This window comes from Anabrus simplex, chromosome 1 (assembly GCF_040414725.1).
Source record: "Anabrus simplex isolate iqAnaSimp1 chromosome 1, ASM4041472v1, whole genome shotgun sequence".
NCBI classification, from domain to species: Eukaryota; Metazoa; Arthropoda; class Insecta; order Orthoptera; family Tettigoniidae; genus Anabrus; species Anabrus simplex.
In genome coordinates this window covers 829,732,121-829,754,320 of record NC_090265.1, presented here as the reverse complement: position 1 = coordinate 829,754,320, position 22,200 = coordinate 829,732,121, and the positions used below count along the sequence as shown (strand labels likewise).

Below are 22,200 nucleotides of genomic sequence, written 5' to 3'. Positions count from 1 at the left end.
TTCCCGCCCAGTACCGTACAGGCTACAGACGTATTCATATTCACGGGAGAAAAAGAATGTGTTGTGAAAGCGATAATTCGGGTGGAAATATGATTCTAACCTATGAATATATTAGGAGAAAGGAAAGAACCAGACGATCGCAGTGGATAAGGTAAAGAGCCATGGAGAATTCCACCAAAGTGTGCCTTCGTTGTGGAATGACGAAGAAAAATTCAGGAACTAGTACCGAATGTTCATCAATAATTACGGTATAAGGAATTAGAGGAAAAAATGTAGTCACTAATAAATATCAGGCAAACAAATTACAGGAAAAGTATAAGTTCTGAGGAAAGGCTGACACTATCGTTAAATTCAATATTCACAACGATTTTTTTAGGTTTAAAGTCCGAAGTGATGTTCACCTCCGAAACAACTACTGTATGTCCGTGGCAAAATATATCAAATAAAAGATTAGTGGCAGGTACATTTCTTTGCATTCTGTAGGATTCTAATAAAGTATTGATAAAAAAGGACTGAAAACGGTGATGCACATCAATTTGAATTCATAATTTGAAGGTGCTACAATGACCAGTGGAAATATATTTATTTAGGCCTACAGGTTTCTGGACATTGGTGACTCATACAGATTTAGGATTGCTCACAATACATCAGTGGATTTGTTCCTGTTATATGTGATGCCATTCATAGAGCACTACAGCCAGAATTCTTGACAGGGTGAAAGTTCCAACAAAAGCCTCACAACAGTGGCTCATTGTACTTCAAATATAAGACTAATACCATTTATGCTTATTTGTTTTAATGATGCTGGATCTTGGAGCATAATTACTGTCTTTTCAAATGATATTTTGAGGTGTTTATTAGATGGAGGTTAACAGCTTTTTTTTTTCCATACCACTTGGTGAGATCCCACCTACCAAAACAATAGACATATCAAGAAATGCTTCCAGTCAAAATTTACATTACCTAATGTAGAAATAATGTGCCAAGTTTCATTACAATCCTGTAAATAATTTTGAAAGGAAAAAAAATGCACATATGCTCTGAATATTGTGAAAATGATAAAAGTATTGGAGTTCCTTACACTGTTTCTCTCCCTCATGATCCTCTGCAAATCTCTTGTTGCCTCTCCTCTTCTTTGTTATTGTGCCATGTTCAGAATAGTATCATATTGCTTTCATGACAAAGATGTTGCTGAATTTCTGTAGGCCTACTGTGTTTTGTGCAAAGAATCCAGGTCCATATCCAAACTTTGCAAGAATGACAATCCTGTCTTAATTTATATCATTGAAGACTACAGCAGCTTCAAAAGCAGCTAATTTTACCAAATGGCTGTGAAGAAAGGTTGTCTATGGACATCTCTTCCAAAGTAAATTCTCTTTGGGGTTCTGTGTATTCACATATGTGTACATTTCTTGAGGAGTTCAGGTGAGGCTAGTGCTCTACACTAGCTTAATAACTATAGGAAAAGCTTCTGGAATATTGTTCTAATAAGTTGGCAGTGTAATAGACTGATACTTGTCACAACTACATGTAAATTACACACAAGGTCTTGTTTATTACCCTCATCACTAAGCATAAAGTACTGTCCCCCCAAACTTCGCACTGGCAAGCTGCTCTAATTGCTCACTTGACAATAATAAACCAATTAATATAAATCCTGCACTTCCATCCAAGTTACTGGTAAACTCCTTGGTACAGAGTAACAACTTTTTCCGCAAAGGTCTGGTAGGACTCTCTTTCTTACCTCAATGTTGATTTTGCCTTTCTGTGTATTGTTCATATGTAACTTCTTTACTGATATGAACACTACCAAGCCTATCTATCCATCCTGAAATACTTTCCTTATGAATCAGTTCAAGGAAAATGAAAACTTTGCCTTCAATTTAACCCAAAATGAGAACCAAACACTGCAAAAAATAATAGGTGCTAATAACAAGCACCTTGCCTTCTATTTTTAGAAGTGAAGAGTGTGCCTTTCTAACAACTAAATACTATTGCCATCTACAGTAAAATGTTATTTAGGCCTGTTGCTCAGGTGGTAAATGATTTAATTTTGCTATATCTTACATTGCCTGTCAAAACTGTTTGTAAATACCAATTATATAAATTAATGTTTGACAGAGTAGGGTGTATGGGTCTTTTAAGATCTTGGATTGACTTACAGGGTAATTAATCTACTCAACCTTTTATTACAAGCATGTAACTGTCATATGGATATACTTTTTATAAATATGTACATGTTCTGCCATCATATCCCCTTAATATCACATCCCACAAAATAAAGTTTTTTTTATGTTGTAGATTAAAATCTACAAAACTTTGGTAGAAACACCTGTCAAAATAGTTACAAATGAATTTTTCATCTTTGTTTTTCATTGTTTATATGGATCTACAGCACAAGAAATAAAATAATCGGTCTACCTTGATGCCCCCTGTAGGCCTATATGTTATTCATAAATTATAAGTACGGTAACAGACATGAAAGTAGCGATTGCTGGTGCAGACAGGTACCAATGGCAGGAGAGTACTTGGAATGAGGAGATAAAGGCTACCTAAGTTACAAAGGTATAAGGTGGCAGGGAGGGATTCTGTCAGGTATAACTCTAGTAAGAATTTTGTCCTATGCAAACAACTTGGTCTATTGAAACTATGCAATCTAATATCTTGGAACTTCAAAAAGGATGCAATGAATATGACATGAAAATTAGTCTTTTCAATTCTTAAGTGATGGCAGTAGGGAAGAGTAGTAGAACTGAATGTCAGGTTAAGAATACAAAATTGGAACAGGTAGATAATTTCAAATAGGTATTTAGTTTGTGTATTCTTCCAGGATGGCAGTATAGTAGGCAACATTGAATATAGATGCAGTAAACCCAATGCAATGAGCTTGCAGTTGTGTTCAACAGTATTCTGTAAGAAGACAGTTAGCTCCTGGACAAAACTACTCATGTCTTTACACTGGTCTGGTTTCAGACCACCTGTGCTGTACATACCTAATGCAATGAGTTTGCAGTTGTGATCAACAGTATAGGTACCAAAAGAAGGAAGTCAGCTCTTGGACAGAACTATCAATACGCCGGTCTGGTTTCAGACCACCTGTGCTGTACAACTGCTTACTACATACACACAGAAGGGACCTACTACATGTATTTCAAAATACTCCTTTCCTTGTAAACCATACATGTTCTACCACATAAAATATACAAATTAAGATGTTGTAATAATGCTAATAATTTAAAAAAATTGGAGTTAAGGTTCTTTCCCATCAGGTGCTAATACACATAACTCACTGAGGATTCAAATAAATATTGATAGATAAGTATAACAAAAACTGATTTAATTAAAAAAGTAGAACATTTCTCAAGAACATAAATTTTATTTGATTCTTTCTTGATCTAACACTGTATACAACAGTTCCTGAATTTTAACTTTGAAAACCCTTCGACCTAGTACACTCATTCTTTCCATGTCATCACAAAGACACTAAAAATAACACTGATTACATTTTCTTCTCAGTTTTCAGTATCTTTTCTAAATATTCACTTAACACATCACTGTCACTTTCACATTTCTGTTTCTTTTATTTTTAACTGCTGGCAGAGCTGTTTGTAGAAGCAGAAGCCACTGGACTGGAAGTTGAAGTCCCTTCAGTAATTTCTGATCTGTAGGAGTAAGACCCCTCCAACACAAATTATTTCTGCTTCCTCCTCCTCTATTTCAGCTTGGTGAAAAGGCTCTCACACATCAGGTGCCACTTCCATAGATGTGTTTGTTACAGAACTGAAAAAAATGAACAACATATTAATGCAATTCTTCTAAATTGGAGCTATATTTTAGTCTGGACACAAGCCTTCTGCTTAAGAAATTGTTACTTTCAATAATTATTTTAGTAAGATGATTGTTAGGTTGGATTATATTATATTACTTTCAGTTATATCTGATAAATTAATGAACAGATGGGTGGAACTTATGGCCTACAGACTGAATCTTCCCCTCACTCTTTCACAACTATAACACTGGTCTGTAGTGTAGGCCTACTTTTAAAAATAAATATTACAGAATTGTACCTTTTTCCAGCAATGAAGAGTTCCAGAAAGTTGAGAGCATTGAAGTAGACCCATTTTATGTTTTCTGTACAGCAGAACCTGGGAGGAGAGGGAGGATGTTATCTCTCCAAGTTCGATATCCAGCCTTCAGAATTTGCCTTGTTTTGGCACAACTTTTTTCCTGAAACAATGAATCAGAATATTGTGACAAAGAAAATATACATGTTAGGCCTACTTATGGCATAGGCCTACACTTATTTGTCATTAAAGCGAACAATGGTAGGCCTATTCATTTCATTAGGTACCGGTACGAGATGGAGGTTAGGAAAGCACTGCTTATGTTTTCCAAACATTTCTTCAATTAAGTTACAAGAATGATAATTACTAGTTCTCCTAGTATAACTTTTTTTACCAATCTATTCCGTATAATATATTTTATCAATAAATAATCTATGATAACACTATTCATAAGATAATCGTAAAAATATAATAATTACTTACCAGTTTTTGTCCCAGTTCTCGACGCTATAGAATGCCATACAAAATTCACGGTCTCCCTATTACTATATCCAGGGAGTCTAGGATTATACACCACTTTGTTTTCATACACTAAGCAAATTAATGTTTCGATTTCATCAACAGATGACTATGTTGCGTCCGCCATCATCGAACGACTGCGACTGAAAAACGGACACGTTTGTTTTCACAAACCAGTCGATCTTCATCGCTTGTAGTTGATCGCTGACGATCGATGCTGTGTGACTGGTGTCACTGCCCTCTGTAGGTTTGTTTTCTTAGTCGGTTGATCGCAGTCGTTCGATCGAGCCTGTGTGACAGCCTGTGTACAGTGCCTGTGTGTTTCTCAAATCTGCAGAATGGCATCAAAACATGCGACCCTTCAAATTCTTAGAAAAACCATATCTACTCAGTGGCAGTGTCATAACGCGTCTATTGTACTTGACGCTTAGTAAAAATAAGTTTATAGAGAGCAGGAATATTTTCGTGATGGATAGTCGTATTGTAAAGATACGTGGAAAAGGTATTGCCGGCAAATTTTCAACGGGTTCTAGTCGATATTATGGTGCCAGTTTTAAGTTAATGTTTATTAAACACTCGGAAATGTAGAAAAATTGTGCAGCCGCAAGAAAATACGGCACAGGCCTACCTAAAGCCAATATTTGGAGTTAGCGTGAAGTCAAAGAGCCAAAAAATGCGTACGGTACTGTACAAAAATGCATTCAGTGGTCCGCAACAAGGACGCTTTAAAGAAGTCGATGATGATATTGTGAGGTATGAGCACGAAAAACGCAAGGTTCGGTTGGCCATACCGTGGCGCAATAAACTCATTTGTTGACTTTTAACGTTCGCGATTAGGCCTATACATCGCTAGCCGTTGAATGTGGGCGCACCCGACAAGCGAGACGTGCGTGTAGCGGTAGCCGGTTATATCTGACGCTGTGTAAAAGTAACAGTTTTATAGACAGCAAGAATAATTTCCCGACGGATCGTTGTATTGTAGAGACGCATGGAATAGGTATTGCCAGAAAATTTTCAACGAGTTCTCGTTCTCTTCGATATTATGATGCCAATGTTAAGTTAATGGTCCTTTAACCCGCGGAAATAAAGAATAATTGTGCAGCCGCAAAAAAAAAAAAGAAAAAAAAAATACGGCGTGACGCAAGTCAATGTTCGGCGTCTAAAAATAGTCTAAAAATGCGTAGGCCTGTATGATTTTACAAACTTATTTTTGAGCCTGATTTAAATTTTTTGAAGGAAAAAGTGGGGTTCATCTTGGATTCGGAGAAATACGGAACTATATTTTTTTCAGAATGAAATTAAACATACATTTTCACGTAGTATCGGATTACGAAAAATAACAAACAAGTAAGCCGGAGTGTGGATATCATCTGCGGAAACGCAAGTTTTGAACAAACGGATTGCCGTTTCATACCGATTTTAAAGTGCATGCAGGGTTTTCCGACTTTTATACAAAAATCGAATATAACGACAATCCGTTATAGCGAGTAAATTTTTCGCTGTTGTGAACTCTCGCTATAACGGACTTCTACTGTATCAATCAATACTGATCTGCATTTAGGGCAGTCGCCCAGGTGGCAGATTCCCTAGCTGTTGTTTTCCTAGCCCTTTCTTAAATTATTTCAAAGAAATTGGAAATTTATTGAACATCTCCCTTGGTAAGTTATTCCAGTCCCTAACTCCCCTTCCTATAAAAGAATATTTGCCCCAATTTGTCCTCTTGAATTCCAACTTTATCTTCATATTGTGATTTTCCTACTTTTAAAGACGCCACTCAAACTTATTCGTCCACTAATGCCATTCCACGCCATCTCTTCATTGACAGCTCAGAACATACCACTTAGTCGAGCAGCTCGTCTTCTTTCTCTCAGTTCTTCCCAGCCCAAACTTTGCAACATTTTTGTAACGCTCCTCTTTTGTCGGAAATCACCCAGAACAAATCCAGTTGCTTTTCTTTGGATTTTTTCCAGTTCTTGAATCAAGTAATCTTGGTGAGGCTCCCATACACTGGAACCATACTCTAGTTGGGGTCTTACCAGAGACTTATATGCCCTCTCCTTTACATCCTTACTACAACCCCTAAACACCCTCATAACCATGTGCAGAAATCTTTACCCTTTATTTACAATCCCATTTATGGGATTACCCCAACGAAGATCTTTCCTTATATTAACACCTAGATACTTACAATGATCCCCAAAAGGAACTTTCACCCCATCAACGCAGTAATTAAAACTTAGAAGACTTTTCCTATTTATGAAATTCACAACCTGACTTTTAATCCCATTTATCAACATACCATTGCCTGCTGTCCATCTCACAACATTATCGAGGTCACGTTGCAGTTGCTCACTATCTTGTAACTTATTTATTACTCTATACAGAATAACATCATCTGCAAAAAGCCTTACCTCTGATTCCACTTCTTTACTCATATCATTTATACATATAAGAAAACATAAAGTTCCAGGAATTCCCCTCTTAATTATTACAGGGTCAGATAAAGCTTCACCTACTCTAATTCTCTGAGATCTGTTCTCTAGAAATATAGCAACCCATTCAGTCACTGTTTTGTCTAGTCCAATTGCACTTATTTTTGCCAGTAGTCTCCCATGATCCACCCTATCAATTGCTTTAGACAGGTCAATCGCAATACAGTCCATTTGACCTCCTGAACCCAAGATATCTGCTATATCTTGCTGGAATCCTACAAGTTGAGCTTCAGTGGAATAACTTTTCCTAGCTCTCTTATATATAAAATAGAGACTGAAGCAGTATTGAATCTAACATAGTACAATTGAAAGAAGTTTTCATTGGATATTGAAATCAGAAAAGCAATTATAGATTGTAAACATATTAAAAATATCGATACGAATTCCCATATCTCTTATTTGTATTCTGTTAACTTAATCTCTGCCTGAAGAACGGCACATGTGCAACTAGATGTGCAGTCTTGCAGATGTATACGTCATGATGGATCCAGCCCACCTTAGCGGAATGTGAAACCAGCTGATTTTTGGTTCCCAACTGGCCGAGTGGAGCAGCCCTAGATTGCATGGCTGATGAATTGTCCTGGACCGGAGAATGATAAGCTAAGTATTCCTAAGTTGCAATTCTTAATTGATTAATGCAAAACAATGTTTGGAAATTGTAGCCTAAGGTATATACGTACCTGTAGTGTTGATATATTCAGTGAAGTGTAACCTCAGAGTCAAGCTCTCGTGAATAAGATATGTTAGAATCGATATGTAGTTTGGAATAACGGACAGTGTGTATAAACGAAAACACGATGCAATAACTATGGTAATCGTGTTATTGATGTCAGGAATAGGTAGAATGGTAGAATTTACTACGACAGAAAAAGATCTATTACTGAGAAGTGGATGTTATGAATGGATCGAGTAACCTAACGAGTATTTGAAAATCAGAATGATACGCAGTAGATATATGTTGTTTTTGTCAATGGGAAAACAAGGAGGAAGGAATATTATGGTAGACTAGGAAGTTAGATATCATCATGATGAGATAATATGTGATCCAGTAAAGTGAAGATAGTTTTATTTGAGTAGTCTATGCTGAAGGAAATGTGTCTATGAGAAGAGATTAAGATATTTAAGAGGAATTGGCTACATTAAGTATTATGGTTGAAATAAGTGACCTACGTATTGTACTGAAGGAAATGAATAATCGTTGAAGAGAATTGATGTGAGGCAGGCACAGAAGAGCTGGAATTAATGCAAAATACGGTATGTGTAGCTTAAGGCTGGATCTTGTACAGGCAGTACTGAGATGAAAAGAAATCCCATCGAAGGAGCAAAGAAGAATAATGTTGACATATCTAACCTAGATTAGAGAATGTAAAGCCAAGTCCATCTTATTTAAGCCTTATTCATGAAATAAAGTTATATATGACAGGAGTTAGCCATGATAAACATCCCATATGTGTGTTTCATATGATAGTAAACAGAGTACCGGTATATGGTTGAAATGATCAATATTGATGTCAGTAGTCATAATTAAGCTGTTCGGTGGATTTAAAGAAGTGAATATACATTAAAGGAGAACTATACTACATTCAGAGTTGGGCATATATTTTTTAGATGAGAGAGGTACCGTAATCAATTAAGAATGAATAGAATTGGAATTCTGTCAAAGATTTTTATTTTCTGAGGTTATGTCATATGATTGAAGTAGTCAAATAAAGTACAGTTAGGCTATTAGAAGATTTTTGCTTGGCAAGGAAAATTATGAAACTTAGCATATCATTCAGCGGTAGTTATGATAAGTAATCATATTGGGAAAACAATTTAGCGGTCAAGAATAATTTCAAATTTAGAAAACTGGTACATAGATTTGGTAAATATGATTGTTTCAAGGAAAGTCAGCATGTCTGTTGACATTATTTAAAAGAAGTGCGTTCAGTCACCTGGATAAAATGTCATAAGGTTAGGTTAGCTCATATCAAGCAAGTGATGATCATAATTGGAAAACAAAAATGTACCCTAGTTGTAAATAGAACCCAACACCACCTATAGAGAAGGCCTAGCAATACAAATACGATCCTCGTGTGACGTCATGCTGCTACGTCCTATCAAAAGAGGATAGAGATGAAACACTGTGGTAAATTACGCTACCGGGAGGCCTAAGATTCACCGCCATCTAGCACCACGCGTGACGTCACGCAAAGCCGAACATAGCCGACTCCACTCCGACAAGAAACAGTATAGTCCTAACGCTCAACGCATACCCATGCGGTATCTTCTGATCTCGAAACTTGGGCCACCCTGGTAATAATGAGGGTTGTCAGTCTGCTCGCCCTAGTGATAATGAGGGTTGTCAGTCGGTTCCTTTCCTCTGGACACAAGGGGCGCGTGTCGTTTAAAAGGCAAGTGAGCGCTGTCAAAAGCAAAGTTGTCATATTTTGTTTTAACAGTTCCTGTACGGTTGGTGACTTACCTTCAGTAAAGAATGTATATACCAAATACAGTAGAGACAATACACGACACTTACGGATTTCGCCTTGCTAAAATGGGAGACAATTCGACGGTGGCGCTCCTAGTGACTTGACCTGAACAAATCGCACTAAATTCAAATATCAATGGAAAGGTATATACGGAAATGGATAAATAAATTACGTCTAGAAAGAAAGTGGTATTGAGATATTAACTTCGAAGTTGCTAAACCAATTCTGGATAAATGAATGAAGAATTATTTAAAAGGTTATTATTCAAAGACTGAAATTAGACATATAAACAAGGTGTGAAATGGACTGCTGTGAAATGGCTTGATCTTTCATTTATGCATTACTTTTTTAGCTTTAGCATACCTGCCTGAAATCTTACCGTTGGATTTGTCTTTCTTCCTCATTTAAAAACATTGTATCATCACATTAAGACATTTGTCAATAAAAATATCGGCACATCCCTTACACATACGATGCAATGAATTAACATTTAATAGCTGGACAATTTTCCTCTTAACATGAAGCCTACTAACAGAAAGAAAATCTATAAAATCCCGGCTTTAATCTGAGAAGAAAGACAAAAGAAAGAAAAGTTTGAAAATGTTGTTGATAGTGATGCTTTGAGTAATATTTACGTACAATTAGAGTAAAAATGTAACATGCCCTTGGCTGTATAGTCGAGGATTTTTAAAGTCGCTGGCCTGGAAATGATCTGAACAGATCTTGTAATTCTTATACAAGCGTAACGTCCCTTCTTTCTTGTACACTTTATCCAAATCGCTTCTGTGACATTTCAAAACCCACAGATCGCACCTACAACAACACATCGGTACCGGTATTGAAGGTTAACTGCTGCACTATACAATAAAATATGCGTATTATATTTTAAGCCCGTTAAAACATGGGTCGAGCAGATCAGAAGATTATGAAGTACTATAAAAATCTCTGTCACTGGAAGAATATATATGCAAACACAATATTACTTACATGTTCTTGTCACGAGGGAATCTGAAGAACGACCGTGCATTTTTCTCTACTTCGTAATTACTGCAGCCAAACACAGCACATACCTTTCCCCTCATGTTGAGAGGAGATATCAAGGAATGACACACGCTACTATTTAATTATGTCAACTCACTGAAAACGCATAAATAACACCAAAAACTTCACACAAAAATACACGTGGTCTTATGACAGAATCAGTACCGTTCAGGTCTATCCGCTAGAGTGAGCTCCAATGGCTGTCCCTCGATATCTCGCTCAGTGTCGCGTATTGTCTCTACTGTATTTGTATATACCTTGCGTCTCACCAAGTCACAGCAAAAATCATCAACTTTATAAAGATAACCCTATTATTATTACTTTTTCGGAGTTGTAGGTCCCCTCTTTACTATTTTACTTATAGTTTTCCTGTTAAGTTTCAACATTTTAGCTGTCTCAGAAATATAACTCTTGCGAACGTTGTTCTTCATAACGTATTTGTATGCGTTACATACAGGCCGTTGACTTTGCTTACTTACAGTTTTAGTCGCCTTTCTTTTCTCCGCGGAACGACTACTACCCAGGTGAGTATCACTCGCGGGCGCGGAACTACTGCTACTCGGTTGAATATCACTTGCGGGCACGGAACCACTGCTACCCGGCTGAGTGTCACTCGCGGGCGCGGAACCACTGCTACCCTGCTGAGTATCACTCGCGGGCACGGAACCACTGCTACTCGGTTGAATATCACTCGCGGGCACGGAACCACTGCTACCCGGCTGAGTGTCACTCACGGGCGCGGAACCACTACTCGGCTGAGTATCACTCGCGGACACAGAACCAGTACTACTCGGTCGAATATCACAACTATTGGTGCTCGGTTGAGGATCGTTTGCGTGCACTGGCAGATTTAATTCAGGATTTTCTGATGCGATAATTTCCAGGTGTGATTCCCACGGCCTCCACATTACTGCATGAAGGGAAGTGAAAAGCAACACACTTCACAAATATTAATTAACGAAGCAAAGAAATAATTCAAAACTTTCAAACAGCGAACAAAGCAAGTGTGAATTGTCTGAGCTGAAAAAGGAGACTGACGTGTATTTAACCAGAGGTGCATTGGCAACAGAGCTGTAGGGATTTCTGAAGGGGAATGCGAACTTCCGTTTTAAAGCCCACTGCCGTCATAAATCACCCCCTGCTAGGCCAGTGAGTGGCCAGGGCGATCAAACGTTTGCCGAACTGTTTGAATACCGCTGGGTACGCGTTGCCCGTCTCAGCTATATCTACTCCAGCACCCGGTAGAGGCCAGAGGTTGTGCGAGCAATGGGACTCGCATTAATGTCATAATTTAAGTAAGTACTGACATATACACATTCACTATCGTGCGCATTTTATAAATGATGACATGAGATCATCCCCAGTAGTAATAATTATTGAAAATTTTTGAAAATCACTGGAAGTATATTTTAAAATTCGAAGTTTTTTCTTCAGAAATATAAGTATAAAGTACGCCTACACAATAAATTTGATACTACTGTAAATATCACTTTGTCAGAAACATAATGCTGAACTTCAGCGGGATAGGAATATGCCATAAAATAATTTTATTCAGAACTGTTCTGTTAGTGTTGTGTCTTCAGGCTGAATCCTTGGGAAACTCTCTGTAAATAAAGAATATTCATTCATTTCATGACAGCAAACGATATGTTTAAAATTCTGTGTAACTTTATTATTAAAGTAAAACGAATATTCGGTTAGATATCAGTTCTCAGTAAATAATAAAATTGTACAAAGAAAATATACACAGCTTTTATTAGTGAATAGCTAGTTATCTCCCTAGAAATCAATCAATCAATCAATCAATCAATCAATCAATCAATCAATCAATCAATCAATCAATCAATCAATCAATCAATCAATCAATCAATCAATCAATCAATTAATCAATCAATCAATCAATCACTACTGATCTGTATTTAGGGCAGTCGCCCAGGTGGCAGATTACCTATCTGTTGTTTTCCTAGCCTTTTCTTAAATGATTGCAAAGAAATTGGAAATTTTTGAACATCTCCCGTGGTAAGTTATTCCAATCCCTAACTCCCCTTCCTATAAACGAATATTTGCCCCAATGTGTCCTCTTGAATTCCCACTTTATCTTCATACTGTGATCTTTCCTACTTTTAAAGACACCATCCAAACTTATTCGTCTACTGATGTCCTCCCACGCCATCTCTCCACTGACAGCTCGGAACATATCACTTCTTAGTCGAACAGCTCGTCTCCTTTCTACCAAGTCTTCCCAGCCCAAACTTTGCAACATTTTTTTAACGCTCCTCTTTTGTCGGAAATCGCCCAGAACAAATCGAGCTGCTTTTCTTTGGAATCTTTTCCAGTTCCTGAATCAAGTAATCCTGGTAAGGGTCCCATACACTGGAACCATACTCAAGTTGAAGTCTCACCAGAGGCAAATATGCTCTCTCCTTTACATCCTTACTACAACCCCTAAATACTCTCATAACCATGTGCAGAGATCTTTACCCTTTATTTACAATCATATTTATGTGATTACCGCAATGAAGATCTTTCCTTATATTTATACCTAGGGGTATTTACAATGATCCCCAAAGGGAACTTTCACCCGATCAACGCAGTAATTAACCCTTTCACACTCAGCGCGCCGATCTATCGGCGCGAGAGGTTATGGCGAAAACACTCACGGCGCCGATATATCGGCTCTGTCCTATTTAGGCATTTTCGTCATTTCCGTGGCTGTTAAATCGTAACAGTTGATCGTGACGGTACCTTAAAACGTTGAATTTGCGTTTTACTCTACAGATATATCCACCAGCCCTACAAAATATTTTTATTTTCGACAAATGAAATCTGTTGACCGTGAATGTTTATGTTGTGGTTATTTGAAGTTGTTATTGCGTGGATCTGTTTTGGTTGGCTTATGAATACAACAATTTGATCTTGATATGAGTTTAGTTAAGAGTATATTTCGTTTCTTTGGTATATCGTGTGTTCGCTGTACTTCGCAAACTATAATTTTACTCCATTTCATAACTCCGTTGTTGCACGTGCTTGCCTCATCTTTTTATCGTAATGGCTAGACCATATTCAAGGCCGAATGAGGCCGATATCCTTGAATTTTCAGATGATTTAGACAGTGATAATGACCTTCTTTTGCCGAAAGTGATTCGCATTATGTGGGAAATGACACAGTCACAGCTGCTCACCGTGCATCGGACCGCGAGGACCTGACATCGATGACCGTTACATGTACAGTGAATAACTATGTGCCATGCTTCATGAATGAATTGCAGCACACACATCATATTGATATCAAATTAATCAGAAATAAATGTTCTTTCTTTCACGTCTAAGAGTAAAGAAGGAATACGCAATAATGTCTGATTTTTCAGCCATTGAAAATCAAAAATTATTTTTTAAATTTATTTTCAAAATTTAAAATCTTTTTCTGGCTTTACCAATAACAATACGTTTTAGGTATGTTCATTTCTGAAATGCTCATAGTTTCCTGTATTAGTGTGATTTATTTTATTTTAATGTGTGTTAAACTCTTTACGTGTTGATTTTTTGTAAGTCGGTTTGGAAAATGACAGAAATTAGTCTGAGTGTCTTCGAGCAAACTCCTGTATATAGGCTGAGTGCCAAAGGGTTAAAACTGAGAGGACTTTTCCAATTTGTGAAATTCACAACCTGACTTTTATCCCCATTTATCATCATACCATTGCCTACTGCCCATCTCACAACATTATCGAGGTCATTTTGCAGTTGCTTACAATCTTGTAACTTATTTATTACTCTGTACAGAATAACATCATCTGCGAAAAGCCTTATCCCTGATTCCACTTCTTTACACATATAATTGATATGTATAAGAAAACATAAAGGTTCAATAATACTGCCTTGAGGAATTCCCCTCTTAATTTTTACAGTGACAGATAAAGCTTCACCTACTGTAATTCACTGAGTTCTATTTTCTAGAAACAGAGCCACCCATTCAGTCACACTTATGTCAAGTCCAATTGCACTCATTTTGGCCAGTAGTTTCCCATGATCTACCCTATCAAATGCCTTAGATAAGTCAATCGCAATACAGTCCAACTGACCTCCTAAATCCAGGATATCTGCTATATCTTGCTGGAATCCTACAAGTTGGGCTTCAGTGGAATAACCTTTCCTAAACCCAAACTGCCTTCTGTCAAACCAATTATTAATTTTGCAAACATGTCTTATATAATCAGAAAGACTGTTTCCCAAAATTTACATACAATGCATGTCAAACTGACTGGCCTGTAATTTTCAGCTTTATGCCTATCACCCTTTCCTTTATATACAGGGGCTACTATAGCAATTCTCCATTCATTTGGTAAAGTTCCTTCATGCAAACAAAAATCAAACAAGTACTTCAGATATGGTACTATATCCCAACCCATTGCCTTTAGTATATCCCCCGAAACCTTATCAATTCCATCAGCTTTTCTAGTTTTCAACTTTTGTATCTTACTGTAAATGTCATTGCTGTCATAGGTAAATTTTAATATTTCTTTAGTATTAGTCACCTCCTCTATCTGGACATTATCCTTGTAACCAACAATCTGTACATACTGCTGACTGAATACTTCTGCCTTTTGAAGATCCTGGCATACACACTCCCCTTGTTCATTAATTATTCCTGGAATGTCCTTCTTGGAACCTGTTTCTGCCTTAAAGTACCTATACATACGCTTCCACTTTTCAGTAAAATTAGTGTGGTCACCAATTATGCTTGCCATCATGTTATCCTTAGCTGACTTCTTTGCTAGATTCAATTTCCTAGTAAGTTCCTTCAATTTCTCCTTACTTCCACAGCCATTTCTAACTCTATTTCTTTCCAACCTGCACCTCCTTTTTAGTCTCTTTATTTCCCTGTTATAATATAGTGGATCTTTACCATTCCTTACCACCTTTAAAGGTACAAACCTATTTTCACATTCCTGAACAATTGCTTTAAACCCATCCCAGAGTCTGTTTACATTTTTATTTACCGTTTTCCACCGATCATAGTTGCTTATTAAAAACTCCCTCATGCCTGTTTTATCAGCCATATGGTACTGCCTAACAGTCCTAATTTTAATCTCTTCCTTTCTTTCACACGTATTTTAATTACCACAAAAACAGCTTCGTGATCACTAATACCATCTATTACTTCGGTTTCTCTATAGAGCTCATCTGGTTTTACCAGCACCACATCCAGAATATTCTTCCCTCTAGTTGGGTTCCATCACTTTCTGAATCAGGTGCCCTTCCCATATTAACTTATTTGCCATTTGTTGGCCGTGCTTCCTGTCGTTCGCATTACCTTCCCAATTGACATTTGGTAAATTGAGATCACCCGCTACGATCACGTTCCTTTCCTTATCGTTTCCCACATAGCTGATTATCTTATCAAATAATTCTGAATCAGCATCTGCGTTACCCTTTCCTGGTCTGTACACTCCAAAGACATCTAGTTGCTTATTATCTTTAGAAATGAGCCTTACCCCTAGAATTTCTTGCTTGTCATCTTTAACTTTTTCGTTGCTTACAAATTCTTCTTTCACGAGAATGAATACTCCCCCTCCTACCTTTCCTATCCTATCTCTACGATACACCCTCCAGTTCCGTGAGAAAATTTCTGCATCCATTATATCATTTCTCAGACATGATTCAACTCCTATTACAATATCTGGTAAGTATATGTCTATTAAATTACTTAATTCTATTCCTTTCTTTACAATACTTCTACAGTTGAGCACTAACAGTTTTATGTCACCCCTACTTGATTTCCAGTTCTCTGTTCCCTTAACACCGCTGCCTAGCGCACCCTCTTTCCCTGAATGTACCTCCCTATAACCCTTCTAAACAAATTTCCTAACTTATATGTACCACTGCGGTTTAAGTGAAGGCCATCTGAGCGCAGATCCCTATCTCGTACCCACCCATCAGGATCTAGAAATTTCACTCCCAGTTTCCCACATACCCACTCCATAGTCTCATTTAAATCCCCAATCACCTTCCAGTCAGTATCCCTCCTACACAGTATTCCACTGATAACAATCTCCGCTTCCTTAAACTTTATCCGTGCTGCATTTACCAGATCCCACACATCCCCAACTATGTTGGTACTTATACCTGCTTGTCTTACGTTGTTAGTACCGACGTGAAACACTACCACTTTCTCCTTTCCCTCCTCCTTCTCTTCTACTTTCTTCAACATCTGTCTTAACCTAATTCCTGGATAACACTCTATCCTGGTACCCTTTCCTCCACACACGTTCCCGACATGTCTAATGATAGAATCCCCCATGACCAGAGCCTCAACCCTACCCACCTCATTTGATCCCCTCCCCTCCTGGTCAGTCCTATCTTTCCTGACAGCTGCAGAAGCTACTTCCTCCTCCCTTTTCTCCATCGCATGACCCTGTTCTACCTGTCTTTTCCTATCCACTACTCCACATTTCCCTTTCCTACCTCTTCCCTTTCTCCTACTTCCAAACTTCTCGGCAACAGTTCCATGTTCCCCAATTACTTTAGTTACTTTAGTTTTCAACCCAAACCTTGTAATTATCTCTATTTCTGTTTACACCTCCGTGGCAGTAAGAAGGTGGTGGTGTTTATTGCTTTAAGAGAAAATACAACTGAGCAACCATCAACGCCTAACAAACTGATTACAGGAAGATGTCCGACACTTCAACAAGTGAAGGAATCGGCCAAAGAAAGACAAAGGTCACAAAGGGCGTGGAAATGAAAGACTCCGTAGCATTCGCAGATATACCGCCGGGGTCGGAAATGAACAAGAGTTGATCAAGAGAGGTTCGACAGGACTGATGAAAGCGTGGAGTCTGGCACAACTAAGTGGAAGCAATGCCAGGACTCAGCTAAGGGCCTCGTGGTCGCCAACCCACTCTCCCAAGCTGAAAGTCCCAGGGACCCATTTTAGCCGCCTCTTGCGACAAGCAGGGGATACCGTGAATATAATACTCTACAGACCACGCACTCTCAAGGGCTCCATGAAAGCCGTTATATATTACCAACAATAAGCCTATACAGTACTTCAGTGAAACTTTAATATTAAAGATTTCTAGATTGGATAGGCCTACTCATTCTGAATTTGGCCGATGACCTAGAATTAGGCCCCTTTAAACAAACAAACAAACAAACAAACATTTCTGAATTTTTAAAAATAATGTGTACAGCTATAACAGATGCAGTAGGAAAGCAATAGTGACATGGAATTTTTCTATTCTCCTTCCGTTTTTCCCACATCCTTGTGAAGTCGGGTGCCAACTGTGCAGCACATGTGGACTTGAGCCTGCTTTACGGCCGGATGCCCTTCCTAACGCCAAAAACATGTGGAGGGATATATTAAATATTACGAGTACCGAGTTAGTTGGCCATGCGGTTAGGGTCACGCAGCTGTTAGCTTGCATGCGGCAGATGGTGGGTTTGAATCCCACTGTCGGCAGCCCTGAACATGCGTTAATGAGACTTTAAATCACTAGCAAAAAAATCCACCCAGTCCCCTAATTAAGTTAACTAGACGCAGTTAAAAAGCGACCCGGCCGGGAATCGAACCTATGACGTTCTGAAATGGAGGTCTTGACGCTGGCCATTAAAAGCTACGGATCTAATAGCAGCGTAGAACAATGTGTGTTAAATAAACATTTGAATGTGTCATAGCTATGCGCATTATTTTTAAAAATTCCGAATTATATATCCAATATAGAAATCTTTAATATTAAATTTACACTGAAGTACTGTATATGCTTATTGTTGGTAAAGTATAACGTTTTCATGGAGCACTCTGAGGTTTTCTTACAACTTGCCTTACGTCGCACCGATACAGACAAGTCTTATGGCGACGATGGGATAGGAAAGGCCTAGAGTAGTGGTGTGACGCCGGTTCTGATCCACTTTGGGGTGGGGGGTGGGCGGGGGGCGTGGTCTGTGCTCTGATTGGTTGGGGGTGGGGGTGTGGGCGTGGCCTGTGCTCTGATTGGTGGGTGGTTGGGGGCGGGGCTTTGCTCTGATTGGTGGGTGGGGGCGGGGCTTTGCTCTGATTGGTGGAGGTGGGGGAGGGTGGGTGTGTTGGTCTGTCTCTGTGGGGGGAGGTGAGCGTGCGTGCGCGCGCGCGTGCAGGGTGGTGGGGGCGGGGTGTGGCCTCCACCCCCTTGGCGGAGGGGGGTTACGTTTCCCCCCTTTGTGCAGCTGTGTGTGTGTGGCAGGTGCGCGCTCCCCTCCCGCTGAGTCAGCCTCGTTCCCCTCCCCTCGCTCCCCCAGCTGAGTCAGCCTCGTTCCCCCCGCTTCCTTTGTTCTTTTGTGCAGCTGTGTGTGGCAGGTGCGCTCTCCCACTGAGTTGGTTTGCACGTGCGCTCTCCCGCTGAGCCAGCCTCCTTTGTCTCCTATTTTTAAACATGCATGCACGTGCGCCCTCCCGCTGAGTTGGTTTGCACGTGCGCTCTCCTGCTGCGATGAGTTTAGTATATATATAGCCAACATTCGTTTGTGGAAACGTATTCGCTGGTTCTGCGACCTTGCTTGTGTACATCAGTGATCTATTACATATATCCTTGATTGCTGCTCGCGCTGTTCGGGATTGACCAGAGATTTGATTCACACCTAATCTTTTGGTAAGTTTTTTCTCTCTGTTTCTTTGTAACCCAATGTAGTAAGTTATAACTTGATGGAATAGAGAGGATAATATTAGGATTTCTTTTTTTTTGGTTTCAGAGTGTGATTTAACTGTTTGTCATCAAGTAATGGACTTGTTGAAGAAACTTTCTACTTTATCCAAATCAAGAGGAAGCGAGTATAGACCGCTAGGTCAATTAGCGGTCAATGAAGTTTACAATGTACTCTCGTACCGAGCTGTTAAAACTCGGTACGGGAGGCGAATTGTTGCAGATATTTTAGAGAAATCTGGTGACGAAGAGGTGGCAACATCAGTATTTTTACCAGCTCAGTACCAAGAACTAACCGATAACGACGTGGAGGAATTAAATCAAAGGGGATTGAAGCTTATATATAAAGGCAAAATAAATTCACGTAACGAGGTAGATTTTGTTAAATAGAAACTTTAAAATGTTTGCTTTAATATTCTAACATTGTTCATGTGTGTATAGGGGGAAGGGTAGTCTGCTGAGGAGGAGAAGGCGCTAGAATCTTCCCTACCTATGTTTTATCTACCATAGTTTTTTAGCTGTGTTTATATGTGTGCCTAAGCTGTTTTTTGTTTATATGTGTGTCTAAAATATGAAATATAAGCATATAAGTGTAAGACAGAGAGAAGGAATCGAACAGTTAGTTATAGTTTCTTCATGTCTTGAGGGTTGTAAGGCAGAAGAAGAAGAAGACTGTTGGTTAAACAATATTACACCCTTAACGTTTACTGTATACACATCAGATTCTTCGAAAGAATACTATCAAGAGCACAGGAAAAATGTTGATGAGTGTGTGTTACGTGTGATATTACAGACTCCAGGGTTGGATAAAAATGCTCATTTTTTAATAATTTCTGGTTATAACTACAAAACTCTAAGGTTTGAATCGAATGTGATAGTGTTTACTGATATGTACAGTAAGATATATCAACAGCATTTGTTATGCAGTCTTCAAGATGAGTGTGATTCCGAACTAATTCACTGTTCTTGTGACGTTATACATTCCCCGTATTCGTGGATTCAAAAACAGTTATTGAACTACAATACGGATGTACATACTGTGTACAGCAACTGTCATTACTGTCTATTTAAAGTAAAGAAATTATGTCAAATGTATTAATGTTTATTGATATGTACAGTAAGGTATATCATTAGCATTTGTTATGAAGTCTTGAGAACAAGTGTGATTTGAAACTAATTCCTTGTTCTAGTAGCATTATACATTCCTTCCACAATGGTGGATTCATGCGGAAGTACATAACTGTTATTGCTGTTTTTTTATTAAAAATAGAGAAATTAGGTAAACAATGATGGAACCAAAACGTTTGAGGTTGTCAGAAGAACTTTCCTTTTCTTTGGATAATGTAACAAACAATCATAAATTTGAAGAATTTTTAAGTGACACATACACCTCCGTAGAGAGTATGTTAGAACAATGTGGTTTGGACAGAGGGTTGAATGTGTCTGTAGACGTTATTCCATCAACTCATCTTTCAATCTATGAACCCACGTTAATTGAAAATACAAATGAATTGAATACATATTGGGTAAATCTAGTTGACAGTCTAAAGAATTGTATACAAAACAATTGTTTAAGCAAAGTAACTGTAAGAGTAGAAAAATGTTGTATGGCTTGGACATTACTAGAAACTAGTTACAGGACGCGTATGTTTACAGGGTCAATTAGAAATAGTTGTGAGTTGAAGGATCCTAAATTGTTTTTGGAAAGGTGTTACATATGGTTTAAAAAGTATGTGCAAAAAGCGTTAGAAAGTAGTGCGCTTAAAGTAAACACATCATTGATATCTGAACACATATTGCCTAGTTCGGATCAGACAACTAAACTTCACACCAACACCAAAAATCATATTATTACTATTGCAACAGATTTACGAGACTGGTATGAAGAAAATGTTGTGCAAGAGACCTTAACCAAATTGAGTCGCTATCCAGAGAGAGATTCTGGGTGGGCTCTTAAGTCGCTGTTAGAACTGCGAATAAACATAAATTCATATGTAGGATTTAATGCGGGTCACCATTTGAAATTAACTAAAGCCATACGGGATAAGAAAGCTGTTGTTAATGTACAATGCAACGATGATGACTGTTTTGCATGGTCAATTGTAGCTGCTCTTAACCCAGCAAGAACGCATACCGAGCGTCGATCATCATATCCACACTATAGAAGTGTTTTAAACTTAGAAGGAATTTCATTTCCTATGGAAATGCAAAAGTTGTCTAAATTTGAAAACCAAAACGATATATCAGTGAATGTGTATGGAGTAATGTATGAAAATGGAAAGTGGATGTATGCAGGACAAGATAGCAATCAACCGTTTACAATTGTACCTATTTACATTACAAAGAAATTAGAGGGTTCTGCAAGGAAGCATGTAAACCTATTGCTGCTCCAAACGGAACAAGATAACGTTGTATACCATTTTTCGTGGATCAAATCTCTATCTCGGTTGGTGTCTTCAACAGTTAACAAACATAATCATAAGATCTATGTGTGTGAACGCTGTTTATCATACTTTGGTACACAACCCATACTAGATAACCACATGGTTACATGCAGTCAATTTAATCCTGTAAAGTTGGAAATGCCGAAAGAGCATGAAAAAATAATCAAGTTCATTCATTATAAACATAAAGAAATAGTTCCTTTTACTATTTATGCTGACATCGAATGCGTTTTGAACCCGATTGACACGGCTATGCCAAGCAATGAAACTTCCTATACAGCTCCCTTGAATTATCACAGAGCGCACAGTATCGCTTACTATTTGCATTGTTCTTACAATGAAACATACAGTAGATTTAATTTATATCGCGGAGACGATTGTTGCGAATGGTTTGTTAGAGAATTATCTAGTATTGTTCAAGATATAGCACATTATTATGCTCAAGTAGTTCCGATAGAGGAACTTAATAGAGATCAGGAAGAAGAATATTTAGGAGC

At 38.2% G+C, this 22,200-nt stretch overlaps 1 long non-coding RNA gene across 1 annotated transcript; it reads right to left on the bottom strand.

Annotated features, from left to right (window-relative positions):
- Positions 1-3,403: 3,403 nt before the first annotated feature.
- LOC136857594 (uncharacterized) lies at positions 3,404-4,781 on the bottom strand. Its single transcript, XR_010858549.2, has 3 exons — positions 4,548-4,781; positions 4,068-4,227; positions 3,404-3,780 (listed from the first exon to the last, which is right to left on the bottom strand). It is a non-coding gene; the product is annotated as an uncharacterized lncRNA (long non-coding RNA).
- Between the last annotated feature and the right edge of the window lie 17,419 nt (positions 4,782-22,200).